The sequence below is a fragment of the Ranitomeya imitator genome, chromosome 2 (assembly GCF_032444005.1).
Source record: "Ranitomeya imitator isolate aRanImi1 chromosome 2, aRanImi1.pri, whole genome shotgun sequence".
NCBI lineage: Eukaryota > Metazoa > Chordata > Amphibia > Anura > Dendrobatidae > Ranitomeya > Ranitomeya imitator.
Window position 1 is genome coordinate 691,492,523 of NC_091283.1, and position 17,003 is coordinate 691,509,525.

Genomic DNA, 17,003 nt, shown 5'->3' on the forward strand with positions numbered 1-17,003 from the left:
GTGCTGTATAATACTGTGTGGGCTGTGCTGTATACTACTGTGTGGGCTCTGCTATATACTACTATGTGGGCTGCGCTGTATACTACTGTGTGGGCTGTGCTGTATACTACTATGTGGGCTGTGCTATACACTATTGTGTGGGCTCTGATGTATACTCTGTGGGCTGTGCTATATAGTACTATGTGGGCTATGCTGTATACTACTATGTGGGCTGTGCTGTATACTACTATGTGGGCTCTGGTATACACTACTATGTGGGCTCTGCTGTAAACTACTATGTGGACTCTGCTGTATACTACTATGTGGGCTGTGCTATACACTACTATGTGGGCAGTGCTGTATACTACTATGTGGGCAGTGCTGTATACTACTATATGGGCAGTGCTGTATACTACCGTGTGGGCTGTGCTACATACTACTATGTGGGCAGTGCTGTATACTACTATTTGGGCAGTGCTGTATACTATTATGTGGGCTCTGCTGTATACTACTATGTGTGCTGTGCTGTATATTGCTACATGGGCTGTGCTGTATACTGCTACACGGGCTGTGTTATCTGCTATGCGGGTTGTGCTATATACTATGGTGGTATATTATATTCTATGGGGGAGGCTGTGTTATACTATGTGGGGCTGCATTATATTCTATGGGGACTACATTATATATTATGGGGAGGTGGGCTGTATTATATTCTATGGGGTGGCTGCATTATACTCTGGGGTGGCTGCATTATACTCTGGGGTGGCTGCATTATATTCTGTAGGGTGGTGGCTGCATTATACTATATGTGGGCTGCATTATACTGTATCGAGGATTATGGGGAATACGTTATACTATATGAAGAACTATGGGGTACATTATACTATGGGAAGTTAATTGTACTACATGGATGACTATGGCGGTGCATTATACTATATGGAGCACTATGAGGAGTGTATTATGCTATATGGAGGACTGAGCAGTGTATTTTCATATATGGAAGACTATAGGGAGTGTATTATACTATATGGAGGACTGTGGTGCACATTATAATATGGAGGACTATGGGGTGTATTTTACTAAACAAGTAAAATGCTGCATATTCAGATTGTTTTTGCTGGAACAGAAATCATTGTTCTCAGCAGCACATCGCCGGTGTAAACTGTAGATGTGCTGCTGATAACATGATACTGTATGGTGATCTGTTAGTGATCTATTAGTAATCGTACTGTCCCATCATTATTCCTCAGCTCGTCTAAAGAGGCCGGGAAACAAGTGTTGAGCAACTTCAGTATTGTTGATCAAACTCATTTAGCGGCCTGAACTCAGCGCATGTAAATACAACCGAAATGCTTTTCTATGATGTGCAATATGTTAGCATTTGGGGCCCATTTTAAACTTTGCCTAGGGCCCCACTTTGCCTAAAACCGGCCCTGCCTACAAGTGTACAAAGATATTATACAGTCACCATGTGACAAGTGGGCCTGTGTAACTTCAGATGCCAGGGCTGAATTTTAGTCCCAGTCCGGCCCTGATGTGGACTACATTATATATTATGGAGACACAAAAGAGAATAGTAAAACCAAAAACACTCAGTTTGAAAAAATGTTGCAGTAATCCGCAAGTGCTAGTAAAAGATGTAAAAAACAGGGTATTTGGTTGATACGTTTTTTGCAAAAAATGTATACTAAGCTGCTCTACCAATCTTCACGGTATACCCTTATCAGAGCAGTCCTCTTTTGTGTCTTCAGGTTTCTTGGTGGTGTGTGAACATGATCATACAGACTTGTTCACTGTGCAAGTAGCCCATGTGTTCCTGTTTCCATAATTGTTCTCTTGTGTCTACAAGACTGGGGAGTTCCACCACTCCTCTTGGGCTATCTGCACAAAAGCTGTTCTACCCTGTATGCGCACATGGATTTTTCCTCTCTGAACCCTGTTCACACAGGTTATATACAGATGATCAGGTTTTTAAATACATCAGATAGGGATTGCATACATTAGTTAGGACTGCTCTGATAAGGGTATACCGTGAAGATTGGTAGAGCAGCTTAGTATACATTTTTTGCAAAAAACGTATCAACCAAATACCCTGTTTTTTACATCTTTTACTAGCACTTGCGGATTACTGCAACATTTTTTCAAACTGAGTGTTTTTGGTTTTACTATTCTCTTTTGTGTCTTCAGGTTTCTTGGTGGTGTGTGAACATGATCATACAGACTTGTTCACTGTGCAAGTAGCCCATGTGTTCCTGTTTCCATAATTGTTCTCTTGTGTCTACAAGACTGGGGAGTTCCACCACTCCTCTTGGGCTATCTGCACAAAAGCTGTTCTACCCTGTATGCGCACATGGATTTTTCCTCTCTGAACCCTGTTCACACAGGTTATATACAGATGATCAGGTTTTTAAATACATCAGATAGGGATTGCATACATTAGTTAGGACTGCTCTGATAAGGGTATACCGTGAAGATTGGTAGAGCAGCTTAGTATACATTTTTTGCAAAAAACGTATCAACCAAATACCCTGTTTTTTACATCTTTTACTAGCACTTGCGGATTACTGCAACATTTTTTCAAACTGAGTGTTTTTGGTTTTACTATTCTCTTTTGTGTCTTCAGGTTTCTTGGTGGTGTGTGAACATGATCATACAGACTTGTTCACTGTGCAAGTAGCCCATGTGTTCCTGTTTCCATAATTGTTCTCTTGTGTCTACAAGACTGGGGAGTTCCACCACTCCTCTTGGGCTATCTGCACAAAAGCTGTTCTACCCTGTATGCGCACATGGATTTTTCCTCTCTGAACCCTGTTCACACAGGTTATATACAGATGATCAGGTTTTTAAATACATCAGATAGGGATTGCATACATTAGTTAGGACTGCTCTGATAAGGGTATACCGTGAAGATTGGTAGAGCAGCTTAGTATACATTTTTTGCAAAAAACGTATCAACCAAATACCCTGTTTTTTACATCTTTTACTAGCACTTGCGGATTACTGCAACATTTTTTCAAACTGAGTGTTTTTGGTTTTACTATTCTCTTTTGTGTCTTCAGGTTTCTTGGTGGTGTGTGAACATGATCATACAGACTTGTTCACTGTGCAAGTAGCCCATGTGTTCCTGTTTCCATAATTGTTCTCTTGTGTCTACAAGACTGGGGAGTTCCACCACTCCTCTTGGGCTATCTGCACAAAAGCTGTTCTACCCTGTATGCGCACATGGATTTTTCCTCTCTGAACCCTGTTCACACAGGTTATATACAGATGATCAGGTTTTTAAATACATCAGATAGGGATTGCATACATTAGTTAGGACTGCTCTGATAAGGGTATACCGTGAAGATTGGTAGAGCAGCTTAGTATACATTTTTTGCAAAAAACGTATCAACCAAATACCCTGTTTTTTACATCTTTTACTAGCACTTGCGGATTACTGCAACATTTTTTCAAACTGAGTGTTTTTGGTTTTACTATTCTCTTTTGTGTCTTCAGGTTTCTTGGTGGTGTGTGAACATGATCATATAGACTTGTTCACTGTGCAAGTAGCCCATGTGTTCCTGTTTCCATTATATATTATGGGGAGGTGGGCTGTATTATATTCTATGGGGTGGCTGCATTATATTCTGTAAGGTGGTGGCTGCATTATACTATATGTGGGCTGCATTATACTGTATCGAGGATTATGGGGATTACGTTATACTATATGAAGAACTATGGGGTGCAATATACTATGGGAAGTGAATTGTACTACATGGATGACTATGGCGGTGCATTATACTATATGGAGGACTGAGCAGTGTATTTTAATATATGGAGGACTATAGGGAGTGTATTATACTATATGGAGGACTGTGGTGCACATTATAATATATGGAGGACTATGGGGTGTATTTTACTAAACAAGTAAAATGCTGCATATTTAGATTGTTTTTGCTGGAACAGAAATCATTGTTCTCAGCAGCATATTCCACACTACTGTTAGTAGTGTGTGTGTGCAAAATTTGGGGGTTCTACGTGTTAAAATAAAGGGTTAAATCACAGAAAAAACTGGCATGGGCTCCCACACAATTTTCTCCACCAGAGTGGGAAAGCCAGTGACTGAGGGTAGATACTAATAGCCTAGAGAGGGACAATGGTTATTGGCCCCCCCGGCTAAAAACATCTGCCTTCAGCCACCCCAGAAAAGGCACATCTGTAAGATGCGCCTATTCCGGCACTTAGCCACTCTCTTCCCACTCCCGAGTAGCGCTGGGATATGGGGTAATAAGGTGTTAATGTCAACTTGCTAAAGTAAGGTGACATTAAGCCTGGTTAATAATGGAGAGATGTCAATAAGACACCTATCCATTATTATTCCAATAGTAGTAAAGGGTTAATAATACACACACACATTATGAATAAAGTATTTTAATGAAATAAATACACATGAGGTTTTAAACCCTTCAAGTCGCGGCCCTTTTTCATTTTTGCGTGTTCGTTTTTCGCTTCCCTCGTTCCCAGAGCCATAACTTTTTTATTTTTCCGTCAATATGGTCATGTGAGGGCTTATTTTTTGCGGGACAAGTTGTACTTTTGAAAGACACCATTGGTTTTACCATGTCTTTTACTAGAAAATGGGAAAAAAATTCCAAGTGCGGTGAAATTGCAAAAAAAGTGCAATCCCACACTTGTTTTTTGTGTGGCTTTTTTGCTAGGTTCACTAAATGCTAAAACTGACCTGCCATTATGATTCTCTAGGTCATTACGAGTTCATAGACACCTAACATGACTAGGTTATTTTTTATCTAAGTGGTGAAAAAAAATTCCAAACTTTGCTAAAAAAAAAAAAAAAAAAAAAAAAAAAAAAGGGCCATTTTCCGATACCCGTAACGTCTCCATTTTTCGTGATCTGGGGTCGGGTGAGGGCTTATTTTTTGCGTGTCGAGCTGATGTTTTTAATGATACCATTTTTGCGCAGATACGTTCTTTTGATCGCCCGTTATTGCATTTTAATGCAATGTCGCGGCGACCAAAAAAACGTAATTCTGGCGTTTCGGATTTTTTTCTCGCTACGCCGTTTAGCGATCAGGTTAATGCTTTTTTTTAATTGATAGATCGGGCGATTCTGAACACGGCGATACCAAATACGTGTAGGTTTGTTTGTTTTTTATTGTTTTATTTAGGATGGGGCGAAAGGGGGGTGATTTAAACTTTTATATTTTTTATATTTTTTTCATATTTTTAAAAACATTTTTTTTTTTACTTGTGCCATGCTTCAATAGCCTCCATGGGAGGCTAGAAGCTGGCATAGCCTGATCGACTCTGCTACATAGTAGCAGAAATGCAGGTGTGCTGTGAGCGCCGACCACAGGAGGGCGCTCACAGCAGACCTGTATCAGTAACCATAGAGGTCTCAAGGACCTCTATGGTTACCTTCCTGATGCATCGCCGACCCCCGATCATGTGACGGGGGTCGGCGATGACGTCATATCCGGCCGCCCGGCCGGATGCGGTAGTTAAATGCCGCTGTCTGTGTTTGACAGCGGCATTTAACAGGTTAATAGCGGCGGGTGAATAGCGATTTCACCGGCCGCTATTGCGCGCACATGTCAGCTGTACAAAACAGCTGACATGTCGCGACTTTGATGTGGGCTCACCGCCGGAGCCCACATCAAAGGGGGATTCACGGCATGCGCAGTAGATGTACGGCGCATGTCGTGAAGGGGTTAAAATTTGTATTGTACGCTTAATCCACCTGAAGACCCTCGTTCTGTAAAAAAAAATAAAATAAAAAAGCATCAATATCCCATACCTGTCCATCGTATAGTCATGTCCCACGCTGTAAATCCATCTGAAGGGGTTAAATAATTTTACAACCAGGAGCCTTAGGCCATGTTCACACAATGCGTTTTTTACTGCGGAACCGCCGCGATTTTGCCGCTGCGGGTCCGCAGCTGTTTTCCATGCAGGGTACAGTACAATGTAACCCTATGGAAAACAGGAACCACTGTGCCCACATTGCGGAAATGCACTAAAAAAGCCGCGCTGAATAGCTGCGGTAAAAAAGAAGGACCATGTCACTTCTTTTTGCGGAACTGCAGCGGTTCTGCACCCATTGACCTCCATTGTGAGGGTCAAACCCGCAGTAAAACCCGAAGACGAAAAAAATATCTGCGGGTTTTCTGCGGTTTGTGGTGCAGAACCGCTGCAGCAGGAAGTGCGTGGGCGGAGTGTGGCTGTCCCCCCATGCCCCAATCCCACCCCCCCATGCTCCGATGCCACCCCCCCGTGCTCCGACGCCCCCCGTGCCCTCATCTCCCCCCCCTTATACTTACCGGGCCTCCCGGTGTCCGTCCGTCCGTCTTCTCCCTGGGCGCCGCCATCTTCCAAAATGGCGGGCGCATGCGCAGTGCGCCCGCCGAATCTGCCGGCCGGCAGATTCGTTCCAGGCACATTTTGATCACTGTGATAACCTCACAGTGATCAAAATAAAATAAAAAAGTAAATGACACCCCCCTTTATCACCCCCATAGGTAGTAACAATAATAAAATAAAGAATTTATTTATTTTTTTTCCCCCCACTACAGTAAGAACTAGGGTTAGGGGTAGGGTTAGGGGTAGGGTTAGGGGTAGGGTTAGGGTATTTTCAGCCATTTTAACCCTAAAAAAACTTCCTAGAAAACACACAGACTCTGCAGAGAAAACTGCATAAAAAAACGCACTAAAAACCGCATCAAAAAATGCATCAAAAAACGCACCAAAAACGCACCTGCGTCTTCTGCCAAGAGCTGCGGTTTTTAGTGCAGAAAAAACAGCAGGGAAATCAGGAACGTGTGAACATGGCCTTATAATGCAGCTGTTGCTCCTGGTTGTAAAAACTGGGGAATGAATGGAATGCAGGGGAACATAGCTTTGTAGACTTGCGGTGATGCGCCCCCTGGTGGCATAAACTCATGAACTGTAGTGTGGGAATTTTTCTGAATATATTCCCTCACTAGAGTTCATATGAGTTTATGCCACCAGGGGGCGCATCACTGCAAGTCTACGAAGCTGCATTCCATTCATTCCCCAGTTTTTTTTAATGGCTTTTTTTAATCTATTCGAGGCTGAAGTTATCCCAGTTGCTTGTGCACCTTTTTCTACCACACTTTTTTCTTCCACTCAACTGTCCATTAATATGCTTGGATACAGCACTCTGAACAGCTAGCTTCTTTAGCAATGACCTTTTGTGGCTTACCCTCCGTGTGGAATGGGTCAATGACTGCCTTCTGGACATTTGTCAAGTCAGCAGTCATCCCCATGATTGTGGAGCATACTGAAACAGACTAAGGGACCTTTTGAATCGCTGTTTTTTGTTATACTAATTTACTGCGATAATTACTTTTGGGTTTTCATTGGCTGTAAAGCCATAATCATCAACATTAACATAACCACTTGAAATAGTTCACTCTGTTTGTAATGACTCTATATAATGAGTTTCTCTTTTCCTATCGCCACGACAGCACCCACAACGAGAGAGGGGATCCGCCCACCTTCCGGACAGGAACCTACAGGTTAAAAAGGGGCGGTCCCCCTCGCCCTCCAGTTTTGGGTTCCTGTCCGGACGGCGGGAGCCTACAGGTCTCGTTCACCTACCCGGGTCCGCCAAGCCTCTGTGCGGTGTCCAGGTGAGAACGGCAGAGTCGGGGGCCCGGAAGCAGCGTCGGGGGAAGTCCTGTGTTCAGCTTCCCCCCTCGTCTGGCAAGGAGCGGCATGGCCGAGCGTTCGAAGTGGCGTTCCCGGGGGAAGGCACGCCGCCCTGGGTCGTCCACACGCGCGCGACGCTGCGGGAGCAAGTTGGCGCTTATGACCCGGAAGTGATCTAACGACTTCCGGAGGAGGCCGGGAGGAGGAGCGCGGGACCTTTGAAAAGAAGGCAGCGCTTGGTGAGTGGTGTGCAGCAACATGTCTTCCACAGGAGACGCCGAACACTGACAGCTAGCAGAGCAGAGGAGCAGCAGCAGATCTCATAGTGGAGATGTGGCACGCGGGCAGCAGGACCCTGGCAACCCGACGTCACGTCGCACCTCACCCCCTCAGAAACCGGTACTCTAATTTCATCATCAGTGGTGAGTGTTATATCTGAGCCACTGGCTGATACAACTGTCTTCTATACTATGCTTTGTTATAGGGGAAGAAGGTCTCAAAGTCTAAACATAAGCAGTGTGCGTTATGCACGGAGCCACTACCTGACACCTATGTAAAGAAATTGTCAGACGTGTATATGCCGTACGTTAGAGGAAGAGGCCCCCCTCCGTGTATCGGATTTGAGGGAAGTAATTAGGGAAGAAATAAAATCTTCCCTTAAATCTAGGCGGCATGAGAAGAGTAGTATGGAAATGGTATCCGATTCCAGCCCTTCGTTGCAAGAGGGCGAGTGCTCGGAGAGTTCATCACCATCCTCCTCAGATGAGGAGGGAAGGCCTTGCTTTGCCACCGATAATATGGAGACTTTAATTAAGGCAGTCCGTGCGACTATGGGTGTGGCTGAGAGTAAAGAACCGAAAACAACCCAGGAGATCATGTTCGCAGGGCTGAGCCAGAGAAGTCGCAAAGCTTTCCCGGTGGTAGATACCATTAAAGATCTGGTCAAACGGGAGTGGGACAAGCTGGATAAAGGGTTCTTACCTTCGGCCGCAAAAAGAAGGTACCCCTTTGAGGATGACACCTTATCCCAGTGGATGAAGATCCCAAAAGTAGATGCGGCAGTAGCCTCTACCTCGAAAACAGCCTCGCTACCATTAGAGGATGTAGGACTCCTTAAAGATCCTTCAGACAGGAAGGCTGACATTCTCCTTAAGAAGGTGTGGGAAGCATCATCTGGAGCCTTTAAGCCCGCAATCGCAGGCACCTGTACGGCAAGATCAGTTATGGTCTGGGTAACTCAGCTGGAAGAACAGCTTAAAGCTAAAGTACCCAGGGATAAATTGTTAAACTCCCTGTCTCAGGTCAGAGAAGGAGCGGCTTATCTAGCGGATGCCTCGATTGATTCCCTGAAATTGGCTGCAAGATCGGCGGGTCTCTCAAATGCAGCCCGACGGGCACTTTGGCTAAAGACCTGGAAGGGGGATGCTCAGGCAAAAGCCAAATTGTGCTCCATTCCGTGTAGGGGAATGCCTTCCGGAGACGCATGCCCTTCAGAAAATTCCAGTCAGACCAGCAGGGATATAATCGTGACTGGGAGACGTTGGACCAAAAGAAGAAAGGTGGATACTATAAAAATCCTTCGTCTTTCTCAAGACGTAGACGTAATTACAGAGAGAACAGATCTACCAGTAGGGGGAAGACTACGGTTCTTCTCAGCAGAATGGAAAAGGATAACTTCTAGCGCCTGGATAATGGGAGTAGTCGAGTCAGGATTAAAATTAGAATTTTTGAGAACTCCCCCAAAACATTTTGTTATAACATCACTGGACACTCCGGCCCAACAACAGGCCTTAGAATTAGAGATTCAACAATTGCTTACAAAGCGAGTTATTGAAGAAGTACCAAAACATCAGGAGAAGACGGGCTTTTATTCTCCGCTATTCTTAATCTCTAAACCTGATGGGTCCTTTAGGACTATCATAAATTTACGTAAATTGAATAAATATCTTCAGTACCACGCTTTTAAGATGGAATCCATTAAATCAACAACTAAGCTTTTGTTTCCTAGGTGCTACATGTCGGTCTTGGATCTAAAAGATGCGTACTACCATCTTCCAGTTCACAGAAATCACCAGCAATTCCTCAGGATGGCAGTATGGGTAAACCATCAGATTAAACATTTCCAATTTTTGGCAATGCCCTTTGGCCTGTCCATGGCACCTAGAGTTTTTACAAAGGTTGTGTCGGAAGTAATGGCCCATATCAGGGAATAGGAAACCCTTGTAGTGCCCTATTTAGACGATTTTTTAATAGTCGGAAATTCAATTGCTCAGTGTACGTCTAGGGTAAATGCCATAATATCATCCCTACAGGAACTCGGATGGATAATCAATTGGGAAAAGTCAAAACTGGAACCCACAAGACGTCAAATGTTCCTAGGAGTTCTTCTAGACTCAGAAGATCAGTCATCCTTCCTACCAGAAGAGAAGAAGCAGAAGATCATTCAAAGGATCACGGCTGTAAGGAGAGTTCCAAACTTAAGTTTAAGAGACGCAATGTCTCTACTAGGATCTTTGACTGCGTGTATATCGGCGGTGAGATGGGCTCAGGCTCATACCCGAATGCTTCAATACGAGGTTCTTCAAGCAGAGAAAGATCTTCACGGTGCTCTGAGCAGAAAGTTCAGTCTATCACCCGCTACTCTTCACGATCTGAGATGGTGGCTCAATCTGGCACATTTGTCAAAAGGAGTTCTCTGGACCATCACTCCGGACAACGTAATTACAACAGATGCCAGTCCGTTCGGTTGGGGAGCCCATATGGGAGACATTCTAACCCAAGGGCGATGGTCGATTCAAGAATCCCAGAATTCCTCAAATCTAAGAGAGCTTGCTGCAGTCAAACAGGCTCTTCTTTGCTTACTACCATCCCTGAGGAATTCACATGTACAGATACAAACAGACAATATGACTGTGGTGGCCTACATCAATCATCAGGGGGGGACAAGATCACGATCCCTAATGACCACTACAGCACAGATATTGTCTCTGGCCGAGAATCACTTACAATCCCTGTCGGCAGTTCATATAAAAGGGGAACTCAATATAGAGGCGGACTATCTCAGTCGCCATTCCCTTCGTCAGGGAGAGTGGTCCCTAAACCAACACATATTCGATCAAATAGTCAATCTGTGGGGATTGCCGATAATAGATCTATTTGCTACGAGGAAGAACAGGAAGGTCAGGAGGTTCGCATCCTTACACATAGCAGACCAACCATTCATAGTGGATTCCCTTCGTGTCCGTTGGGACTTCCAGCTGGCATATGCCTTTCCCCCTATGTGTCTGATTCCGATAGTTCTCAGGAAGATCCGGGAGGAAGGAGCCAGAGTGATCCTAATTGCCCCCTTCTGGCCCAGGAGGCCTTGGTTTTCTCTCCTCAGGACAATGTCTGTGACCGATCCCTGGGTGCTGCCAGTAGTTCCGGAACTCCTTTCTCAAGGTACATTTCGTCATCCAAATTTGGAGACTCTTCACTTAACGGCTTGGAACTTGAGAGGGAGCTTCTGAAGGAGAGAGGGTTCTCTAATGCTTTAATTACTACCTTATTGAAAAGCAGGAAGGAGGTTACTACAAAGATCTATACAAAAATTTGGAAAAAATTCCTTATGTTTTATCAGCAACCATTAGGAGATAAGGCTCCGATTTCAGCTATTTTAGAATTCCTTCAGAAAGGCTGGGAATTGGGTTTAGCAGTCAACACTCTAAGAGTTCATGTTTCAGCCTTGGGAGCTCTATATAACAGTGATATAGCTGGTAATAGATGGGTTGCTAGGTTCATTTAGGCATGTCAGCGTTCTAACCCAATCCATATTGTAAGAATACCCCCTTGGGATCTAAATTTGGTGCTTGAGGCATTGACCGAACCTCCTTTTGAGCCATTAGACTATTTCGATAAAAAATTTAACTTTAAAGACAGCTCTACTTTTAGCATTAACGTCTGCCAGGAGGGTCAGTGATATAGATGCGTTATCAGTAGATCCTCCCTATCTAATAATTCTCCAGGATAAGATTGTCTTAAGCCTGATCCTGCATATTTACCAAAAGTAGCAACTAAGTTTTATAGAAGTCAGGAGATTTATTTACCATCTTTCTATGAAAATCCAGGTTCAGAAGAGGAGAAAAAATATCATACCCTAGATGTAAAGAGGGCGATATTAGAATACCTGGATAGGACACAAAGCTGGAGACAGAGTAGGGCTCTGTTTATTTCTTTCCAGAATCAGAAAAAGGGTTCTGGTGTCACGAAGAATTCTATCGCTAGATGGATTAGAGAAGCGATATGTCTTGCCTACTCTGCCAGGGGAGTAGCACCACCAGAAGGCATCAGGGCGCACTCCACTCGGGCCATGGCATCATCCTGGGCGGAGAAGGCAGATGTCCCCATTGAAATGATATGTAAGGCGGCAACTTGGTCATCACCTTCCACCTTTTATAAGCACTATCGCCTTGATCTATCTGCTAATTCCAGCTTACAGTTTGGCCGTTCAGTACTTAGTGCTGTGGTCCCTCCCAGTTAAATAGTCTTTGAAAGTCTCTCGTTGTGGGTGCTGTCGTGGCGATAGGAAAACCGTTTTTTACGTACCGGTAATAGGATTTTACAGAGTCCACGACAGCACCCATACATTCCCCCCCGTATTTAGTTACTTATTCCTGCACTCTGTTGGAAGGTGTGCCTTAGAGATCACTCTATAGAGGTGGTGGTATTTAGTAGTGTTTAAGATAATATTGTCATGTACTGATGCATTGGCGGTATCCCTTGTACTCTGGAACACAAACTGGAGGGCGAGGGGGACCGCCCCTTTTTAACCTGTAGGTTCCTGTCCGGAAGGTGGGCGGATCCCCTCTCTCGTTGTGGGTGCTGTCGTGGACTCTGTAAAATCCTATTACCGGTACGTAAAAACCGGTTTTTGTATGGAAGAAATGAAATAAATTAACTTTTTGATGATATTCTAATTTAGTGAGAAGCACGTGTAGTACTACCTTGCTTACATGTACTATTGAAACAGCCACTAAAAATTGTATTTAAAAACGGTCTTCTATATACAGTATGCAAATTAAAAGGTGGCATGTGTAGCATTGTTCAACACATATTTTCCCCAAAAATGTGCTAAAAAGAACAAAAAAAAAAAAAGAAATCCTGTTGGTAACGTTTTCCAAGTCATTTCCTTGTACTACTACATGAGGTTAAACATTTGCTTCAGTTTGAACATTAAAATGGCTCCACTTTTTATGTTGAACAAGAGTGGATCTATGATTATAGCATTTCCCACAATCTGAACATGAAAATGGCTTCTCCCCTGTATGGATTACATGATGTTTAACAAGATCAGACTTCTGGCTAAAACATTTTCCACAATCTGAACATGAAAATGGCCTTTCTCTTGTGTGACTCCTCATATGTGTAACAAGGGATGATTTGTGACTAAAACATTTCCCACATTCTGAACATGGATAAGGCCTCTCTCCTGTGTGAATTCTCTGATGTTTGACAACATCAGATTTATGTCCGAAACATTTCCCACATTCTTTACATGAAAATGGCTTCTCCCCTGTATGGATTACGTGATGTTTAATAAGATTGGACTTTTGGTTAAAACATTTTCCACATTCTGAACAGGAAAATGGTTTCTCTCCTGTGTGAGTACTCTGGTGTATAGCAAGAACAGATCTCTGGGTGAAACATTTTCCACACTCAGAACAAGAATATGGCTTCTCTCCTGTGTGAGTTTTCTGATGTGTCACAAGGGATGATCTCTGAGTAAAACATTTCTGACACTCAGAATATGAGTATAGCTTCTCCCCTGTGTAAGTTTCTTTATGTGCAATGAGACTGTATATTGGTAGGAAATCCCTATTATATTCTGGACTAGAAAATGAATCTCCCTTCCAATGCTTATTTTGATGCACAAGAAGATCTCCCACACTTATAACAAGAATATGGAGTCACCCCTGTGTGAGTTCTCTGATGTGTAACAAGGGTTGATCTCTGGGTAAAACATTTTCCACATTCTGAACATGAAAATGGCTTCTCCCTGTATGGATTACCTGATGTTTAACAAGATCGGACTTCTGGCTAAAACATTTGCCACATTCAGTGCATGAAAAGGACTTGTCCCCTGTGTGAGTAATCTGATGTATGGCAAGGACTGACCTCTGGGTGAAACACTTCCCACATTCAGAACATTAATATGGCTTTTCCCCTGTGTGAGTCCTCTGATGCGTGATAAGGGATGACTTCCGACTAAAACATTTGCTACATTCAGAACATGAATATGGTTTCTCTCCTGTGTGAGTTCTTTGATGTGCAAGAAGATCATATTTCTGTAGAAAAGATCTTTCACACGCTGGACACGAATATGGCTTTTCTCTTCTGTGCCGCCTTTGATGTACATTGAGATCAGATTTCTGGCGAAAACATTTCCCACGTTCTGAGCATGGAAATGGCCACTCAACTTTATGAATTCTCTTGTGAATGGACAAATTGATTTCTTTTTAAAATATTTCCCACATTCAGAACATGGAAATATTTTATCTTCAATCTCGCCTGTACTTTGCTTAACAATCTCTGATTGCGGAGGTTCAGGTTCCTTGAGATTACTGAGATCAGTAGCTAGACTTTCGCTGTGAAGTTCTGCTGGTATATTTTTTGTAAGGAGTATTATGGCATGTATGAAGAAAAAAACCTATAGGTTTGTTTTGCGCTGAACAAGAATAATAATCTCCACTAGCATTTCAATACACTCTATATGTCCCATATGCCCTCTGGCATGTCTAAAAGTACCATATGAAAAAACGCTTAAAAGTACCTGAGAAAGTAGTGAACTAAGTCTCTACGATAGCGGTATACTTGCAGTCGTTGTCCGGGAGAAGTGTGAAGTACCGGAGGAAGAAATGTTTCTTCAGGAGTGTAGTCCCGGCCGGTGACTAACACCCCCCTTCCTGTGTGTCCTCTGATGGTGTACAGATAGAACCGATGTACGCTCGGAACCTGTGGCGCTGCAGACCCCGAAACAGGACCTTGCGTGACGTTGGTGATCACGTGCCCATCCGAGGTAAGGAACGCTGTGTGGACCAATTCCTACGCGTTTCGAAGATCACGGTCTTCTTCGTCAGGGATGGTCCACCAGCGTTATGAGCTTCCTTATATAGAATTTCTATGTAAACTTAAAACAGAGCAATTTCATTAAGTGAACGCAAAGAGTTCAACCTCACAATTAAGACCAATTGGTCTCAGCGTGTCTAAATTAAAAATCCATCTGCTTTCAGCCCGGGACATTTTCTTAATATAGTCACCTCTGCGCCAATCCGGTGGAATAATTTCTAGGCCAGTGATTACAATATCTTTCACCCGTCCATCATGATAATCAGCAAAATGCTTAGAAAGTGGATGTCCACAGAATTTCTTTTTTATGTTTCTAAGATGTTAATTCACTCTAACATTAAGGGGGCGTTTGGTGCGTCCCACATATAATTTCCCGCAGGGACATTTTAAGGAATAGATCACCCCTGTACTAGTGCAGGTAATAGTCACGGATCTTAAATTCTATCTTTCCATTTGAAATGGTGCTTTGTTTGATCATTTTGAGTGATTTACACACTTTGCAATTGAAACATGGGATGAAGCCGGGTTTCTTTTTCCCAGATAAAGAGCCTATTTTCTGATTGTATATACAGGTCCTTCTCAAAAAATTAGCATATAGTGTTAAATTTCATTATTTACCATAATGTAATGATTACAATTAAACTTTCATATATTATAGATTCATTATCCACCAACTGAAATTTGTCAGGTCTTTTATTGTTTTAATACTGATGATTTTGGCATACAACTCCTGATAACCCAAAAAACCTGTCTCAATAAATTAGCATATTTCACCCATCCAATCAAATAAAAGTGTTTTTTAATAACAAACAAAAAAACCATCAAATAATAATGTTCAGTTATGCACTCAATACTTGGTCGGGAATCCTTTGGCAGAAATGACTGCTTCAATGCGGCGTGGCATGGAGGCAATCAGCCTGTGACACTGCTGAGATGTTATGGAGGCCCAGGATGCTTCAATAGCGGCCTTAAGCTCATCCAGAGTGTTGGGTCTTGCGTCTCTCAACTTTCTCTTCACAATATCCCACAGATTCTCTATGGGGTACAGGTCAGGAGAGTTGGCAGGCCAATTGAGCACAGTAATACCATGGTCAGTAAACCATTTACCAGTGGTTTTGGCACTGTGAGCAGGTGCCAGGTCGTGCTGAAAAATGAAATCTTCATCTCCATAAAGCATTTCAGCCGATGGAAGCATGAAGTGCTCCAAAATCTCCTGATAGCTAGCTGCATTGACCCTGCCCTTGATGAAACACAGTGGACCAACACCAGCAGCTGACATGGCACCCCACACCATCACTGACTGTGGGTACTTGACACTGGACTTCAGGCATTTTGGCATTTCCTTCTCCCCAGTCTTCCTCCAGACTCTGGCACCTTGATTTCCGAATGACATGCAAAATTTGCTTTCATCAGAAAAAAGTACTTGGGACCACTTAGCAACAGTCCAGTGCTGCTTCTCTGTAGCCCAGGTCAGGCGCCTCTGCCGCTGTTTATGGTTCAAAAGTGGCTTTACCTGGGGAATGCGGCACCTGTAGCCCATTTCCTGCACACGCCTGTGCACGGTGGCTCTGGATGTTTCCACACCAGACTCAGTCCACAATCTTCCTCAGGGTCCGGTCTCCTCTTCTCGTTGTACAGCGTTTTCTGCCACATTGTTTCCTTCCAACAGACTTACCATTGAGGTGCCTTGATACAGCACTCTGGGAACAGCCTATTTGTTGAGAAATTTCTTTCTGGGTCTTACCCTCTTGCTTGAGGGTGTCAATGATGGCCTTCTTGACATCTGTCAGGTCGCTAGTCTTACCCATGATGGGGGTTTTGAGTAATGAACCAGGCAGGGAGTTTATAAAAGCCTCAGGTATCTTTTGCATGTGTTTAGAGTTAATTAGTTGATTCAGAAGATTAGGGTAATAGGTCGTTTAGAGAACCTTTTCTTGATATGCTAATTTATTGAGACAGGTTTTTTGGGTTATCAGGAGTTGTATGCCAAAATCATCAGTATTAACCCCTCTGTGACCTTGGACGTACTATCCCGTCGAGGTGCCCTGGGCCTATCTGACCCTTGACGGGATAGTACGCCATAGTGATCCTGCCCTTTAATGCGATACCGCGACTTAAGTCGCGGTGATCGCATTAAAATTCCGACGCCATCTCACCTGGGGGGAGATGGCCTCGGCATCCAGGGCATTGTCGCCGCCCACCCGCCCTCTCGATCGCTGTGATTGGCTGTTCAATTCTGAACAGCCAATCAC

The 17,003-nt window shown here is 43.5% G+C and overlaps 1 pseudogene; it reads right to left on the minus strand.

Annotated features, from left to right (window-relative positions):
- Nucleotides 1-12,833: 12,833 nt before the first annotated feature.
- Nucleotides 12,834-17,003, minus strand: part of LOC138666796 (zinc finger protein 271-like) — a 39,255-nt pseudogene continuing 35,085 nt past the window's right edge.